Genomic DNA, 17,760 nt, shown 5'->3' on the forward strand with positions numbered 1-17,760 from the left:
GTTTTGGTTCCAAGGGGAAAAAACAACTGTAAGGGCTAGGCATTTGGTATTAAATGACTTGCCTAGGGTCACAAATATAAGAAGTGTTTGAGACATGATTTGAACCTAGGACCTCATATCTCTCTAAGCCTGGCTCTCCATCCACTAGCCACTTAGATGCCATCTTGCTTTCCAAAAATAAGATACTCCCTCTCATGGATCTGAAATTTCTCTGGTTGTCCTCTTTGCCTAAACTACTTTCCCTTCTCAGTTCTACATTCTAACTTTTTTTAGCTTCCTTTTATTCTTAATTAATATCTTTTACAGGAAGTCTTTCCCAATCCCAATTAATTCTCATTCTCTCCCTTTTTAATTATTCCTTTTTTGTCCAGAATATTGTTGTAGTATTATTCATGCTCACACACACATATACATATATATATATATATGTCTGTTATTTATATTTCTATATATGTTGGAATATTGATTCCCTTATTAGATTAAAAGGTTCTTGAGGGCTTGGGCTGTCTTTTGTCTCTTTAAGTATCCTCAATACTGCCTGGAACACAGTAAACACACTTAGTAAATATTTACTGATTGACCCATTTATTCAACATAACACTTCATACATGGGAAGCCCTTAAATTTTTCTTTTTTCTTTTCTTTTTTTTCTTTTTCTTTCTTTCTTTCTTTTTTTTTTTTGTTAATTTGGTCGATTTTGAACATTATTCCCTGGTTACAAAAATCATTTTCCATTCCTGCCCAAACCCCTCCCCTCCAATAGCTTAGGTGCGATTCCACTGGGTATTACATGTGTCTTTGATCAGAATTCATTTCCATATTGTTGGTATTTGCACTAGGATGTTCATTCAGAGTTTACATCCCCAGTCAAATCCCCCTTGATCCACACAATCAAGTAGTTTTTTTTTTCCTTTGGTGTTTTACCTCCCACAATTTTTCCTCTGAACGTGGATAATGCTCTTTCTCATACATCCCTCCAGATTGTTCAGGATCACTGCATTGCCACTAATGGAGGAGTCCATTATATTAGATTGTACCACTGTGTATCAATCTCTGTGTACAATACTCTCCTGGTTCTGTTCCTTTTGCTCTGCATCACTTCCTGGAGATTGTTCCAGTCTCCATGGAATTCCTCCACTTTATTATTCCTTTGAGCACAATATTATGTCATCATCAACATACACCATAATTTGTTCCACCATTCTCCAATTGAAAGGCATCCCCTCATTTTCCAGTTTTTTGCCACCACAAAGAATGCAGCTATGAATATTCTTGTACAAGTCTTTTTCCTTATTATCTCTTTGGGGGTACAAACCCTGCAGTGCTATGACTGAATCAAAGGGAAGGCAGTCTTTTATAGCCCTTTGGGCATAGTTCCAAATTGCCTTCCAGAATGGTTGGATCATTTCACAACTCCAATGCATTAATGTCCCAACTTTGCCACATCCCCTCCAGTATTCTTTACTTTCCTTTGGTGTCACGTTAGCCAATCTGCTAGGTGTGAGGTGATACCTCAGAGTTGTTTTGATTTGCATCTCTCTGATTATAAGAGATTTAGAACACTTTTTCATGTGCTTATCAATAGTTTTGATTTCTTTGACTGAAAATTGCCTATTAAATGTCCCTTGCCCATTTATCAATTGGAGAATGGCTTGATTTTTTTGTACAGTTGACTTAGCTCTTTGTAAATTTGAGTAATTAGACCTTTGTCAGAGGTTTTTGTAATGAAGATTGTTTCCCAGTTTATTTCCCTTCTGATTTTGGTTCCATTGGTTTTGTTTTTATTAAAATTTTCTTAATGATAACTGCTCCTCCAAATTTTTCTTTGTTCCCTTTAATTAAGGTTTTTTTCAATGTGTACAATCTAGTAAAGGTTTGTAGAGAGAGGAAATAGGTAAATGGATGAGTAATTGATGGCACACCATCATCATACTTTTTTGGGGAAGGAAGGGATAAAACCTTCTGAATTTTTTTTTCATTCTTTCGGAATTTTTCTAGATTGGAAATATTTTGAAATCTCATTGCTCCAGGACTTTTGGATTATATGACTTCCATTATGTATTTATTCTGAGTGAATTTGTTCAGGGTCCCTCATTCAAATTTATATTCTGATTCCTATATCAGTAATGATGAGAATTCATTGCTATAGAAATGCTTAAGAAGTAACACTTACTTAGCATTGATTATTCTCACAATAGCTGAAATAATTCAAAGACTAATTAACATATTTCAGCTGGAAATCTCACCTTATGAAATTCATTCATTTTATAAAAGGATACTTTCATGTGTTTTTCACTTTGTTTTCAGGAGAAGACAGCACACAGAAGCTTTATTTAGGCTAGATGAATAGATTAAATGTGAACTCAGAAGTTCATAAATCTATTGTTCTCCTGTCACAAACTAATTACTGGAAAAGTCATATTCCTTTTATAAGATGTGGAAAATTGAATTTCAGGCAATAATAAATATTCCAGTCTATAGTTCAGTGCAATATCATCTGTCATCCTATACCCCCTTATCTAACTATCTGGCATCCACTCCCCCTTTAAACCACATTTCAAATGTGCATTCATTTGTCTGGTACTCACTTTTTCCCATCATCCTTGATAGTTTACATTTACATAAAACTTGATGGCCTATTGAAATTTTTCATTTTTCAATTGGCAGTACAAATATTAATGAGGAAATAGAGGCTCAGGGAACTTAAGTGATTTTTAATTGTTTTTTTTTCAGTGTCAGGAATTGATTCCTGGATTTTGGATTTTAAGTTCATATTCTTTCTTCTACACTATGTTCTCCATTTGTTGGTCAAATAATACCACAGAGAATGTTCAATTCTGGTTGGACAAGTAATGGTTATAGTACTTTGTTTAATGAAACAATGTGAACTTCTATAATACTCTTTACCGGTTATTTTTTCAGGAAGACATATTTAATGGCCTTTTCTCAGTCCTCATCCTTCTTGACCTCTCTAATTTATGGCACTCTTAATCAACTTCCAAATTTTAACAACTCTATACTTTCCTGGTTCTCCTTTTACTTGTTTGACAGCCCCTTCTCAATCTTCTTTCCTGGTTCTTTATCTAGGTCATACCCCAAATTAGGCATTTACCCTAAGGCTCTGTTCAGGGCCCTTTTCTTTTCTCCTTCCTTCCTATCTCCCCTATTAATCTCATTAGCTCCAGTGGGTGCAATTATCATCTCTAGGCAGATAATCCCAGGTCCATATATCTAGTCTTAAATTGGTTCCTGAGTTCTAGTCTTCCAAGGCCAAATGTATCTTGGATATCCTCAATGAAAGTCCCATTTGCATCTCAAAATTAACATGTTCAAAACAGAACTCTCCTAAAAACTTCCCTTTTTTGAATTTCACTATTACTATTATAAATACCAGGCTCACAATCCTATTGCCATCCTTGATAGCTCTCTCACACTCAATCTGCATATTCATTTCTTGCTGTCTTGTCACTGCTATTTTTTTGTTATTATTTCTTGTGACTATTTCTTCACAGTCATGTAGCCACTACTCCTAGTATAGGCTACAATCACTCCTTTCCTGTATTATTACAATAACCTATTACATAGTTCCCTACCTCAAATCTCTCTCCACATCAGTCCATCTTCTAGTCTGCTGCCAAAATGATTTCCCTAAAGCATATATTTGACCATGTTATTTCTTTACTTTAACTCTAATGATTCTCTATTACTTCCTGAGTCAAAAATAAATCTTTGTTTGACATTGAATGTACTTCACAGGCTTGTCCCTTTCTACTTTTCCATTCTTTTTATACTTTATTTCCTTCCAGGTAGTTCATTTGCTATTTTCTGCACCTGGACTATTTTTCCTCTTGTAAGATTAAAATTAATATCCAATAATTTCAATTATCATATTTTATAAGATTTATTAATAACTTGAAGTAAAAGAAATAAAAGGACAAAAGTAAAACCCTGAGTAAAGAGAAGTTTTCCTAGCTGCATTAGCAGAAAAAAGAGTGAGGTGGGGTCACACACAAACTTTATCTCAAAAATTTAAGGACATAATGTGAAAAAGAACATGAGAAGCCTGGGATTTTGAGTCCTAGGGAACAGATTCTAATTATACATTATTTCTGCCTGCTAGATTCCTGAAACCTCAGCTCAGATTCTCCCTTGTACAAGAGCTGAACTTTACTAATAGCACCTTCCCTCTCCGATTACTTTCGATTTCCATTATATATACCTTGTATGTACAGAAGTATTTGCATGTTACTTCCCCAAAAAGCTCTTTTCTTCCTGTTTTTCTCCCCAGAGATTTCTACAATGCTTGACCCATAGCAAGCACATAATAAATATTTGTTGACTGAGAATAGCATTATTGACACACAATTAAAATGTGAGGAAAGGATAAATGCATATATCTAAACTTTGGCCTGAATGTAAATTGGCCTTCATGGGAGGAAGGTATTTAATAGTGTGAAGGGTTAAATTTTGGGGGTAGGAGTTTGTACAAAGTCAGGAGAGCTGACAGCTTGCACACCAGGGGGACTCCTACTCAGAAATCTTTCTGCTCCTTTGCCTCTTAAATAGAAAAAGGGAGAAATTAAGAAAAACTCTCTTAACAATGGTTAAATAAGGTGGTAATGGGAAAGGAAAACAATTCATAAACATTTAATTTTTTTCTTTTTCTATATTATCTCTTATCATCAAAAATTAGATATATTTATTGGTATATGCATTTGTTTTGAGGATGAATGTAATATAAAATATTATTTTATTTCTTTATACTAATTGAGGGAAGAGAATTCTAATCATTCTGAATTAGCTAAGGTATAAATTATAGAATAATTCTGCATTAATAACTAGGTTTAGAAAGTATCACCTAGCAAGGGAAATGTGGTTTCATGATGGAAATAAATTGAACTATGAATGCTTTTTAAAATCCATTTAGCTATATAAATGTATCCTCTAACCATCTGAAATTTAAAAAAAAATCATACAGCTGAGTTGCTCTTTTGTTTATATGACTAATTTTCTGAAGAAATAATTACCATACACACATGTGTGTGTGTGTGTGTGTGTGTACATACACAATGGTAATTCAGAATTGAATATGGTATTCTTCAGAATTGATTAGATGAATGGATAGATACATAGCCTCCTTCCTTTATTTCAAGTACATTTTTATGATCAAGAATATTTTCCTCAGCTAACTCTTTAATATTATTCCGAAACAGAGATGGTTTTTCATGAAGCACTTGATCAGTTCCCAGGAGAGCCCCAAACCTTAGAACTGGATGTATCCTTAGATACCATACAGTCATATAGCATGCCAGATCTGAAAGGTACACAGTTAGAATAAGCTAGTCTAAAGATATCAAACACCAACCCTGCCATCTGCATTGTGACTAGCAATTCTCTCAAGTGCTACCAGAACCAATTTAAAATACAACTGTAAAATATTTAGCAAAATATATAAAACACAGTGGAACAATGGTAATGTTTTTAAAGGATTTTATAGGTGATTTTGCAGTCTCCAGGGATTTTTTGTGTTTGGTTTAGTTGCTCTGTTTCTACTTGAATTTGACACCACTTTATTAGGACCACCTCCCTTATTTTTCAGATGAGAAAGTTGAGACAAAGAACAAAAAAAGTGCCTTTTTCAAGTCTTCACAGATGGCTAGTGGCAAAGTGAGAGTAATTAGAATTTTTGTCTCCCAGCCCCTATATTGAAGGGCAGTTGTAGTTCATTTTTTTTTCTAAAAAGAGGTTTGCTAAGACATCTAGCAATTTAACTTAGTCAAGACTTTTCAGGCTACATATATATTTTATTCAGAATATTTCTGTAATATTTCTTCAGGTCTTTTTATTATGTGGACCTATTTGAAATGTGTCAAATGAATTGCAGTTATCAAAATAACATTAATCATATTTTTATATATTTATATTAATTTCACCAGTGGAATGAAGGGCTAAACTGTAATTTCTATGTTTGCCAGAATCTTTTGTTGTTGCTATCAGTGACTATAGGTGGGCATAAGAGGGTGGGCTGAATGTGTCTACTTTACATATATTGTTTTATATATATTTCTTGGTTATAAAATTTTCAGCCAGTTTATAATTTCTCTCCAGTGTTATTGTAGTTCCATTTATTTTAAGTTATCCTCGAGTAGCTAAGTATAGCAAATGAATGATGCTTTGATATATGTTATACTTTATACTTCTACAAATAAGAAACAGAAAATTTTTTCTGCCTTTATATATCTTGATTGCTTTTTACATGGGAAAAAGGATAGGATTAGATCCTGGCCCATTCATTCACTGGTATAAAGAAATCCTGAGTGGCAAAATTCATTCTGCCGATCTGTGTTTTCTCTCTCCAATATAGTCTTATGGAATTGTCTAGAGTACTAAAATATTAAATGACTTTGCAATAGTTGCATAGTTGAGATGTGTTAGAGACCTAAACACAGGCCTTTTTTTTAGATTCTCTAACCACTGAATTACAGTATTTCTCAAAACTGAAGATAAAAACATTAAAGTTGTTCACAAAAAGATGGTTCTATTATTTCCATATTTAATATTTTGAAATGAATCCAAATATACCAATTTATTATATTCCCTCCTTATGATTGAATTTAGTCCCTGTGCCACTTAAATTATAATAATTATTGAGAATATTGCTTTTGAAAAATGTCAGGTATCATAAACCAAAGAGACTTGGAAGGATCAATGCAATTAAATGATGTGAGCATTTTGTATTCAGAAGGGAAAGAAATCATGGATGTCAGATTCTATTGGCATAGGACAACATGGGGATATATTTTTTCCTAATGCATCTTAAAACAGGTGTTTGTACCCAGAAATTTATAGTTGCTTCCACTTTCTTTGCTTATTCCTATATTTTGCTTATTTAGAGATTACAAAGTAACAAGCATTTATGAAATCCCAAAACATTTCCAATCTCAGTGACAAGTCACCATCATTGTTCTGCTTTGAATTCACAACTTTTTAAAAGTAAAAATTAAGAGGATAGGAAAAAAAAATTAGATGCATGGGGAGGAAAAGGGAAGATACACATGGGCAAATCAATTCTTTACTTTTTAGTCAGTAAAGCCTAGGAAGGTAAAAAAGAAAAGCGCAGAGGATGTGAATAAAGTATCATCTATCATTACAATTTTACCTCCTTCTTAGTGGAATTTATTATGTTAGTTCAAAGTTTAGGGTTAGTGAAGAAGATTAATGTTAATGTCAACATATAAAAAAATGTGCAGGCTACTGATATTGCCTCTCAGAGAAGGGATGGATTGTAAAAAAGGAGGAAAATGTCAAGATAAGTAAGTATTCATGCAAGTAAGATCTTATTAATCTAATGTTGTTTAGAAATAAGCAGTCCCATTTGTTTAAATTTTCAAGATAAATTATCTTTTTAGCTGCTAATATTCTTTTAAAAAATAAAATGTATCTATTTTGATGGATATTTTAAAATATATTACATATTTCCTTGACTTCTTTAAGATAGTCTTATTTGATATTCAAATAAAAATATATATGATTTCATCCCCCATGGTAAAAACAAAACATCACTACCACTAATAAAAACTGACCAGCTATAACTCTTCAAATGATGGTCATGGAATTTATTGCTGCATCCATATTAAATCCTTTCTTGCTTCATAAAATGTTTTACTTCTTTGGTATTTTCTCTGAAAACACCCTTTCACCTATATTACATTTGTTACCAGAAAAGAATTTTAGTGAAAGAAGTACAGTATATTCAACATGATGCTATTTTAATGAGATCATCATTATATGCATTATCTTGGAATTCATAATGGATAATGTGTCCTGAGTGGCAAAATTCTTATGAATTTATACAAATTAAAACATTCTAAAAGTGTTTATAAAGGCCATGTACTTTTTTTAATCCTTGTGTTCCTTTATAAATGGATTGTTAGTACAAACTAGTTATGCATTATTTAAAACTAAAATCTAGATGAGATCCTTTCCAAGAAATTGATACATAAAAATTATAATGCTTAGGAATACATTTGAATAAAAAATAAGCATTTAATCCATGCCTTGTATTATAAAGTGGTTGATATTGTGTAACATGAAGTATTCTTAAGAAATAAAATATTTTAATAAAATATTTGTATTAGACTACATATGATTCAAAACACTAAAATTAACTAGAAATTTCCCTCCTTTCTTTGAGGAGGAAGGAATCTCTGGGGATGAAATATTTCTGAAATTATCAAAACCATCCTTTTTTGTCTGGTTTTTATCAATTTTACTTTGTTAAAATGGGAGATTCATTATAGATGATAGAAATAAAATTATTAAATCATAATCCCATTTTAATCTTTCTCAGTGCAATTTAACCAGTGAACATGCATTTATCAAATATTTACTGTGGTAAATTCAGGAGATATGTCATAGAGACAGAAAATATTGACTGGATAAAAGGGAAGGCTTTTGTACCTGGGAATACTGGGAAAGAAGTCATGATGAAGCTGGGAAAAGAAGAGTATTTTGAAGAAATGGAAGGAAATTAAGAGAAGTCTTCAATGGGACATAGCATTCAATGGACAGGTAACATCCAAGGCAAAGGAAAGAAAATGGGGTTGGAAATGGAGTATTATATGTAAATAGGACAGTGTAGTTAGACCATAGTGAGTTTTTTGGAGTATGAGGTAAGAAGACTAGAAAGGTAAAAATGGTCGAAATTATGATGTATTACAAACAGAGGTGTTTATATTTGATACTTGAGGCAATAGGAGTCTCTTGGAGCTCACTGAACATTATTGTGATATAGTTATACACATGAGAAAAATCACTTTGGCACCTGAGTGGAAATTAGTTTGTGTTGGGGAGACAGTTGAGCCAGGGAACCAGGAGGTTTGGGAAGTGAAGAAAATATTTGGAACAGTTGCCGTAGAGACTAGAAGAGCAAATTAATTATGGAAGGATAGGATGTTTGACTTACTGTGTGTTGAGGTATCAGATGAGATTAGATAATAAGAAATTATAGTGAATATATACAAAATAAATTTCACTATTTAGTTCTATTAAAATATGTGAATGGAATAAAAAGGCATTATTCCATTGCAGGGTAATCTAAATCTGGGGTTTGAAAGGTCATAATTGGCAATGGGGTAGAAATATACCTCAGAATTTTGAAAAAAATGTAGAATTGAAGTTGTTTACCAAGGGATTGAGATAAGGAAAGGAGGAAAGTGTTCCCAGGATAGGAGTGATGGCCTAGGAAAGAACAGAGAGGTGGAAGAATTGAATAGAAACACTATCTTGAAATGTTCTTATGTTTATCTTTATGAATATTATTTAAATATGGAATAACTGATTGTTATAACTGAATTAACATGTTGGGATATAAACTCATCTTCTATAGCATCATTGAATGTATCTTTAAGATAGTTACAATAGAAGAAAGGACATCATATACTTTTATATATATATATATATACTTTGTCCTATTCTCAAGTGGTTTTGATGTCTCCTATTAGATCTCTGAATTTTGAAAGTTTAACTTCCCTATAATATAGTATATATAATATAGTAATTATCATTAATTGTTAATTATCATTATTTGATCATTAAAACATTGTTATTGAAATTACAAGGATCAATGTTATTTGGAGGTAATTTTGTGCAACAGTTCCATCTATGATAAATATATTATTCCAATATAGTTTATTTGTTTAATTCTCAAGGATATTTTAAGTCCTGGATATCTGATAGATAGTCCATGAAAGCACTCAACCTTCTAATTCTTACTATCATGTCATATATCACTTGATATTACACAAGGACTGTGTATACAAGAATGTGCCACAGGTTTTGTAAAGAAAGAACTCAGAAATTGACTTTAATCAAACTTCAAAATGCTTCTAAAGAGTAATTGAGTGTATCTCACAATTCAAGATTTGGAAATTTATTGAGAAGTGATATAAAGCCATTCAGAAAATATATTAATTTATGGAAACAGGTCTTGATCAATGATACATGTAAAACCCAGTGGAATTGTGTGTCACCTATGGGAGGGGGATAGAAGAGGAGGGAAAGAAGATGAATCATGTAACAATGGGAAAATATTCTAAATTAATTAATTAAATAAAATCAATTAAAAATAAATGAAATAAAATTGCAAAAAAAGAGAAAATCTATTAATTAAATGGACAGACAAAACACACACACACACAGAAATTACACAAGAGATAATCTTTTTTTCCTAAAGTGATGTATTCCATAGTTTCTACCAGTTTTTTCTAATAATACATAGGAATGATTTGTATGCCATATGATTTTTTTCACATTTTGAAAATCTTTTAATCCATGTAGTTTAGAGATTATGAATGTTTTGGAGGTTGACAGATATTTAAAAATATATAATATATAATATTCAATGTTCAGGGAATTGTGGGTAACAGTTCTTTACATGATAATGGACTGGTTCTGATAGAATTTATTTGCTAAGTTTTCATATACATCTTGAAGATAGTTTTTGTAGTTCAAGAATATATCATTTGTTGGTAATAAGCAATAGCTATATTCTGTGGTATAATTTTAACCACTTGATTATGCCATTATAATTATCTGGGATGTGCTCATTTTTTAGAACATAAAGGGCAATATGTGGTACCACTTTTACTGTTTCCTTTGAAATCAGAAAACATAATCTCCTTAAAGATGAATCTGAAATTTATTGTGAGAGTCCACACAAATTTGTATGATTCATGCCAAATATTTATTAGATATTTCTGTATCAAAATATTGTTGGCTAAGTTCATGAAGAAGGCATCTATGAAGGGCTTTTTGATCCCATTTTCATATCTTGGGGAAACTGCTTTTGATTACTTTAAATAAGCAGCCAATGGTGTATACTTATTTAATCTTGACTATTGCTTTATGAAGTGATGTTTGATTTTCCCCAAAAAAATTTTTGTATGGTATTCATCTGCTTATTATAAGTTTTGAATATTTCTACCACTTCTCTTTCTCCTTCCTGGTGAAGAAGTATTTATCTTTATAGCAACTTTGTTATCAATCAGTCATTATCAGCATCATCATAATCATTGTCTTCATCTGCAGCATCTTCTAGAAGTTCTTGTGTTACCTTAATTTACAGTGGGAAAACATCAACATAGATTTAATAATAACAGCTAGCATTTATATAGTGTTACAAGGTTTGCATAGCATTATGAAAATAGGATCTTATTTTATTTCCATTTCTGCAACCCACAAAACTTTCACAAAGAAAAGTTATTTCCATTTTTTCTTCATGGTTTCCCTCTTCCTACTCCCTGACCCTTAATTTACTATACAAATATCATTAGATTTAGGTGTAGAGACATAATTATCTAATGTAATATTTGACCTAGATTCTTAGTGACTTTTCATTGCAAAGATAACTAATCCTCATGGAAAGAAAAAAAAAAGCCATTCGTTCATGACAGCAATATGAGGAAGAGGAAGAGAAATGAATTTCAGGACTGGGTAATGTCCAAATACAGCTACATTCAAAATATTTGAATGGCACTGAATATTCTAGAGAATTATTAGTAATTAACCTAAAATAGTAGTGAAGAAAAGTTTAATGATTCTTTTCAGGGAGTGAGGGGCAATTGATAGGGTTTTGTTTTTGTTATTTTGAGATAATGCAAATTATTGCTTTCTAACTGAGGAAGAACAGGCAAATGAAATAACACTAAATTGAATGTAGAAACATGTCTGTTAGGGTAAAAGCAAGGATAGACTATGGAAATGGTTAAAAAAGTTTTTTTTTTCTCTTTCTTTTTTGGAAGAGCTTCAAGAAGAGAATTAGTTACATTTTAAAAGCATTTATATTTCTGAAGCCCAAATATTCTCTTTGGTCCCTTCTATCTCTTTTATTCTATGAATATTTGTTTATTGTCTTCCATCTTAATTGAATTTTTCTCCTTAATGAATAGCTTTTTAACTTGAAGTTCATAGACCTCCATGACACCCATTGATCAAAGGATCTGTGAATATGGATGGAAAATAAAATTACAATTTTGTCTTCACTAACCTTTTATTTCCCTGTTATTTTATTTTGTACATTTGAAAACATTTTTCCTGTGGAGTCTGTAGGCTTGAACCAACACCCAAAAGGATCCATGACACACATGCAAAGGAATTATGAGCTTTTTAAAAATGGTATTTTAATTATCCTAAGGTCACCCAAACAGTGACACAGCAGATAATGCATAGAGCTCCCTTAATTACTAGATTCTATCTGACTCCAGATCCACTTATAATTCTTCCCAATGCCATGTCCAAAGAGCCTTATTAACCTTAGGAATAAATGAGACAAGCATTACTTTGTAATCAGCAGGACGTATTCAGAAGGGGTTGAAGTAGGAACAACCATTAGAAAATATAAGGCAAAGTTTCTCAAAAGTCTCACTTTGCTAGATACCTTTTGATAATATTTTCACCAAAATGCTTCTCAAACATTCCAGTGTCCCAGAAAAATACAAATTTTAATGAAGGGAACGTGTCTTATTATCTTTTAAAGCCCTTCTTACATATATAGCTATTGGGATAGTAATTATGGGACAGCAACTTCACTAGCCAGATATTATGCTCATTATTATATAGGTTTATTTTGAGCAACTGCCATTAATGATTCTAACCATCAAAAGCACTCTTGATAAATAATAGTCATGGCCTGTATTAGAGCCAATGACAAATTGTGGATATGCCAATACTCCCCAATAATCAATAACTACTCCTTCAATTCATTAAAAATCAAAATCTCAATTTTACTATCACATCACTTTTGATTATGTCTTTTGGAATTATTAATTTTAATTCTCATCACCTGAGAAGTGATTCAGTGTCTGCTTCCAGGAAATTGAGAAAGGTAATTCATCCCTTCCACCTTCAAGAAATGTTCTGTAATGAAATATGGTGGCCCTCAGACCATGGAGATAATAACATTTATACATCCTTGGTTTCACTTTTATTCTGTAATACTCAAAAAGTTTCCTATCTCTTGGTCAGCTGATCCTGAAGAGGACAAGATGTGACTGTCCTTGATGTTTGCTTGTGCAAATCCCCTAGAAAATGTATTTCCTCTCCTTGTGTTGCTACGTGGCCCAAAATTCAGTGAGCAGAGGAAGCACTGACTGACTGCTCTTAGATTTGGTTATTTATACTACTTTTTGCTGGTATTTTTCTGCTCTGCTGCTCTTGAGTTTAGTAATTTTCAGGCTGTTCAGTGACTCAGTTGAACAAGGTTGCCTTGCTTAGGGTTGGTTTCTTTGGAATTTTACATTAATCAAATATGACCCATATATCTTCTTCTGACATGAACTTGAATCTCTTTCATGAGTCTTATAGCTTCCCTTATCTATCTCACACACATACTTAGCTCTGTAGCATGGGTTCTTAATCTGAAATAAAAGCCATATTGCTTCTGATATGATTTAGGAATAATGCCTTCATTAGTCACACAATAATGAAGAGTAAAGCCAGGGTGGTGATATAGGCTGTCAAAAATATAATAGTGTTATGTATACATCTGAAGAAATTCTATTCAGATATTCTGAGAGTTTCCAGACTAGATCTGGGGCATGTACTTCATTGGAAAAAGTTGTGACCTTTTTCAAGATAATTAAATGCAGCTACTATTAGTATTGTCTGTCCATTCTCTCTCAAGTGAATTTAGCAATTGAGCGAGTCTTAGACAATGAGCTTCTTATGATCATTGGAAACAATAGGGTTTGCCTTCTTCACTGATGATAGTTTAAAGCTGGTAATTCAAAACTGTTGAAAAATTAATTCAGGCCAAAACGATTACATTGATCACATAAAATCATCTTTTTTTGTACACATTAAATATGTAAAATCACTAAAGTGATCCAACTGTATTTTAGGAAAATATAAACCACGTATTGCTTTTAATTTTTATAGGTGACAAAAAGTTGTTATAAACTTACTTATAAATATTTAAAAGTTTAATTAAAATCTACTTGCCTAGACTCTTTTATTGCAACTTTATGAAGCAATTGAAATCATAGGGTAAGAATTTAAGCCAATATGAAGAGCAAATTTAAATCTGAGGTATTAAAAAAGGTGCAAAACATTTCTTTTGAAATAAATGAGAGATTCTAGTTTGAGAAACCACAGGAAAATGTATTTTACAAAGCTTTCAAGGAAATATATCAGAGAATGAAGAGAGTTCTCAAAGGCATTTAATATGGATAAAAATTATGACCATATGAGTAAGACAACCCCTTTTATACACAAGTAGTTTGGTTATAAAATGGGTCAGAAAAAGAACATTTGTGAAAGGAATTTATTAATATCAACCTGTGAAAAAATGGTTTCTCAGGTAATATGGCAAGATATATGGATAGGTCTGGGAAGCAGATTCATTTTAACACTCAAATGAAGTACTAAAGAATACATATTTGAGGTAAAAAAATAAGTGTGTAAAGGATGGGTACAGAGTATTATAGTCAATTAGCTCATTTGCATGTAATTATTTTTAGAGTTTCAATATTTGTGACAGACAAAAATTATCAATCAAATGCTTCTTTGGGGAAGTATTTGAAACTATGGGTTTCAGATATTAAACAAATGAGCATAGTAATTATTTAAGTTTACAAAAGAAATAATAAATTCCTTTTTCCTTAAACTTATCATTATGAATGTTTCCAGACAAGTCTCATTATAGGCATTTCCTTTATAGTTTAGTTAAAATATCTACTCCCACACTAGTTATAACTGAACCTCCAGGCATAAAATAAAATAACATTTGTTTTTTTATATATCATGTATTGGCTTGCCATATACATGTTTGCTTCTATAAGTATAATGTCAATTCCTTTAAAAAGTCATTTTGGTTTTATCCTTGTCTCTTGTATCAATCTCAGTGCCTTTCATGTAGTAGGCTTTTGATAAATATTTAATAACAAATGAACAACTATATATAGGTTCCCCCAGGTTCCCCAAGCTATGCCAATGTAGCATAAACTCTGATGGGTGGGTACCATGAAATTAAAAAGTATTTGATAATTTGATAATATAGTCTATGTAAAATGGTACCAAAAGTCCATTTTAAGTAAATACAGAAATACTCAGTACCAGAAGGTTGACTAAGAGGTGAAATTTTTCTTGGCCTTCACAGTTAGCTCATATAATAACTCCTAATAGAATATTACAACCTCTTTGAGGACATAAATCTGTACTCTATTTACATCATATATGTATAGTTAGATATAGAGATATCTGTATCTTTTCCTAGAATAGAGATAATATTAGATCCCTAATAAGTAATAAATATTATTATGAGTATATAAAATATAATATTCTGTGCCAGCACAACTTCCCTTTGTATATTATTTCTACCCTCTGTTATACTAGCCTGATTTCTAGCCTAAGGTGAAAAAAATGACACCTCCTTTTAACTATGAGTCTTCTGTCTCCTACTGCCATGTCCTAAAAGGGAAGATTCTAAAGCCTCTTAGTTTGGATATTCATCTGTGCCAAGCAAGGCAACTTCTGCTTTCCTGCTAATTGACCTCATCAGCTTTCTAAAATGTAGAGAACTTTTAATGTGAAGAGGAGTGACCTTTCTTTTGACCTCAGGTATTCCACTCCCTGGAGAAAAGAAGGAAAAAAAAAGTAATTGGGACTGAAGAACTCCATCTCCTTTTGTGCCTTCTGCCTAATCTCCAGACTCCTCCAGCAAGAGGACTGGTTCCTTTAACTCAATGATGAACTTCTTCACAACTGATTGTACCTTATATATCTCAGTGATTCTGAACCACTGTAGATCAAAATCCAAACCTTACTCACTATCTCCCACCACTTCATCGTTTATTCCTATTTCATTCAACCCTCTAACCCCAAAGTCACAATCAACCCTATCTACCCCTTCCACTGAAATTAGAATGATAATGTGTTCTACATTTTTTGCTTTTTATTTCTTTGTATGTAGTTGAAGGAAACTCAAATGTTAAAGAGGAATCTGTCAGGTCACATTTGATTTTATTCTTCTCACATGTACTTCAAGAAATGAAATATGAGGCCTTCTGGCTCAGTTTTCATACTCTATCAAAAGCCTCTATGGACAGGATACCTGGTCATGTGGTACAATACCTTTGAATTCTCCTCTGATGTTTTTCCTCCATACATTGCTACTCATCCTTCAACTAGATTTCTTCAACCTGTCCCCCATCAAGTAGAACAGGAGTACAATGTCAATATTCAGAAACCTCAGGATAATTCATTAAAGAGCAGAAATCTGAAGAAGGTAAATTATTATTGAGTTTGTATTGTGGTAAGTGACAAAGAATTCAGAAGGGTAGAGGACGAGGTATGTAATCAAGAAACAATCTACTTTAAAAAAAATTCTTCCAACTCTTTTAACTTTTTTTTTCTTTGTAGTCTGTTCAGACAAGAAATTTCAGGTTAACTTTTCCAAATTTTATGTTGAAATAGCTTTTAAATATTTCCCTACCACCAACCCTACCCAAAAGACAGTGTTAATTTAAATAAAATCTAATGTGGATGTGCCTTGTAAATTGCTAAAAATATTTGCTGTTAGCAAAGATGCAAATAACTTTTTAAAAATATAGAAATGTTTGGGCACACAATCTTGAAAAGGTATGCCAATGTTATACTATGTTATAGTTATCTCTCAGTGTAATTCATTTAAACAATTAAGAATCTATGAATCAATATTATTTAAGTAACTTCTATGTGCCTGACAATGGTTTTAGTGCTAGGAAAACCATGTTCTTATGCTGTAAAGTAGTGTGGCATAATGAATGGAGAGGCTTTGGAGCTAACAATTTACTTGCAATTAGTTTAAACCTCCTGCACAATGGCTGAGTCACCCTGAACAAATCAAATAACTTCTCAGTGCTTTAACCAGCTTTCTAAGTAAATAAGATGTAAAGAAGGTGCCAATTTTTGTTGAAATATGGGTGTATGGGGTGCTCACGGAGGGGTAATATCTCTGGTATGGAGGGCTTGTCGTGCTCTTCTAGAGCAGCTCTCTAGCCACTGACCCTCACCTGACACCCAGCTCTCACTTGTGGCTCCTAGTAGCTGCTAGCATGCGGCAGCGGCCACACCCCGGGCAATGGCTTCGACAGGCCAGCTAAACCTTGTGAGGGTAGCCATCCGGTTGACGTCGACCCCTGGTGAACTAGGGCTTTGCTCACCCAGCATGTGAAGACTGCTTTGGCGGAACATGCTGAAGAAACCAACAAGAAGGTTCAACGGCTGAGATGGCGATGCAGCAAGGCACTGTGGAGTGCTTAGGCCGTGATGGAGCACAAAAGACAACATGGACATCCAATGCAGTTGAGGAAGTCTCCAGGTGTAATGACTTTTCGTGCCACTGGACCCAGGCTTCCAAAGCCGAGAGAATGGTACTGTCTCTGTGCATCGACTTTTCCACTTAAATCTTCATGCACAGGTGTCTTTGTGCACAAAAACGCACAAAGACAATCGTCATCCTCGGTTCGAGAGACAACCAACAAACAATACCAATGAAAATGTTATTCTTTCTTTCTTGACTGCATTTTTATCTTTTTGTGTTCTTGATGCTGAAGTGGAAGTCAGGGATAAATGTATACATAGATAGAGATGATATGTAGGCATAGATTACATATATATATATATATATATATACATATATTGTGTATATATTTGTACATAAAACTTGCTAGCTAAATAACTAGTTCTTGATCTTCTCATTCCTGGCAAACCCTCTCCTCCAGT

The sequence above is a fragment of the Monodelphis domestica genome, chromosome 7 (genome assembly GCF_027887165.1).
Source record: "Monodelphis domestica isolate mMonDom1 chromosome 7, mMonDom1.pri, whole genome shotgun sequence".
NCBI classification, from domain to species: Eukaryota; Metazoa; Chordata; class Mammalia; order Didelphimorphia; family Didelphidae; genus Monodelphis; species Monodelphis domestica.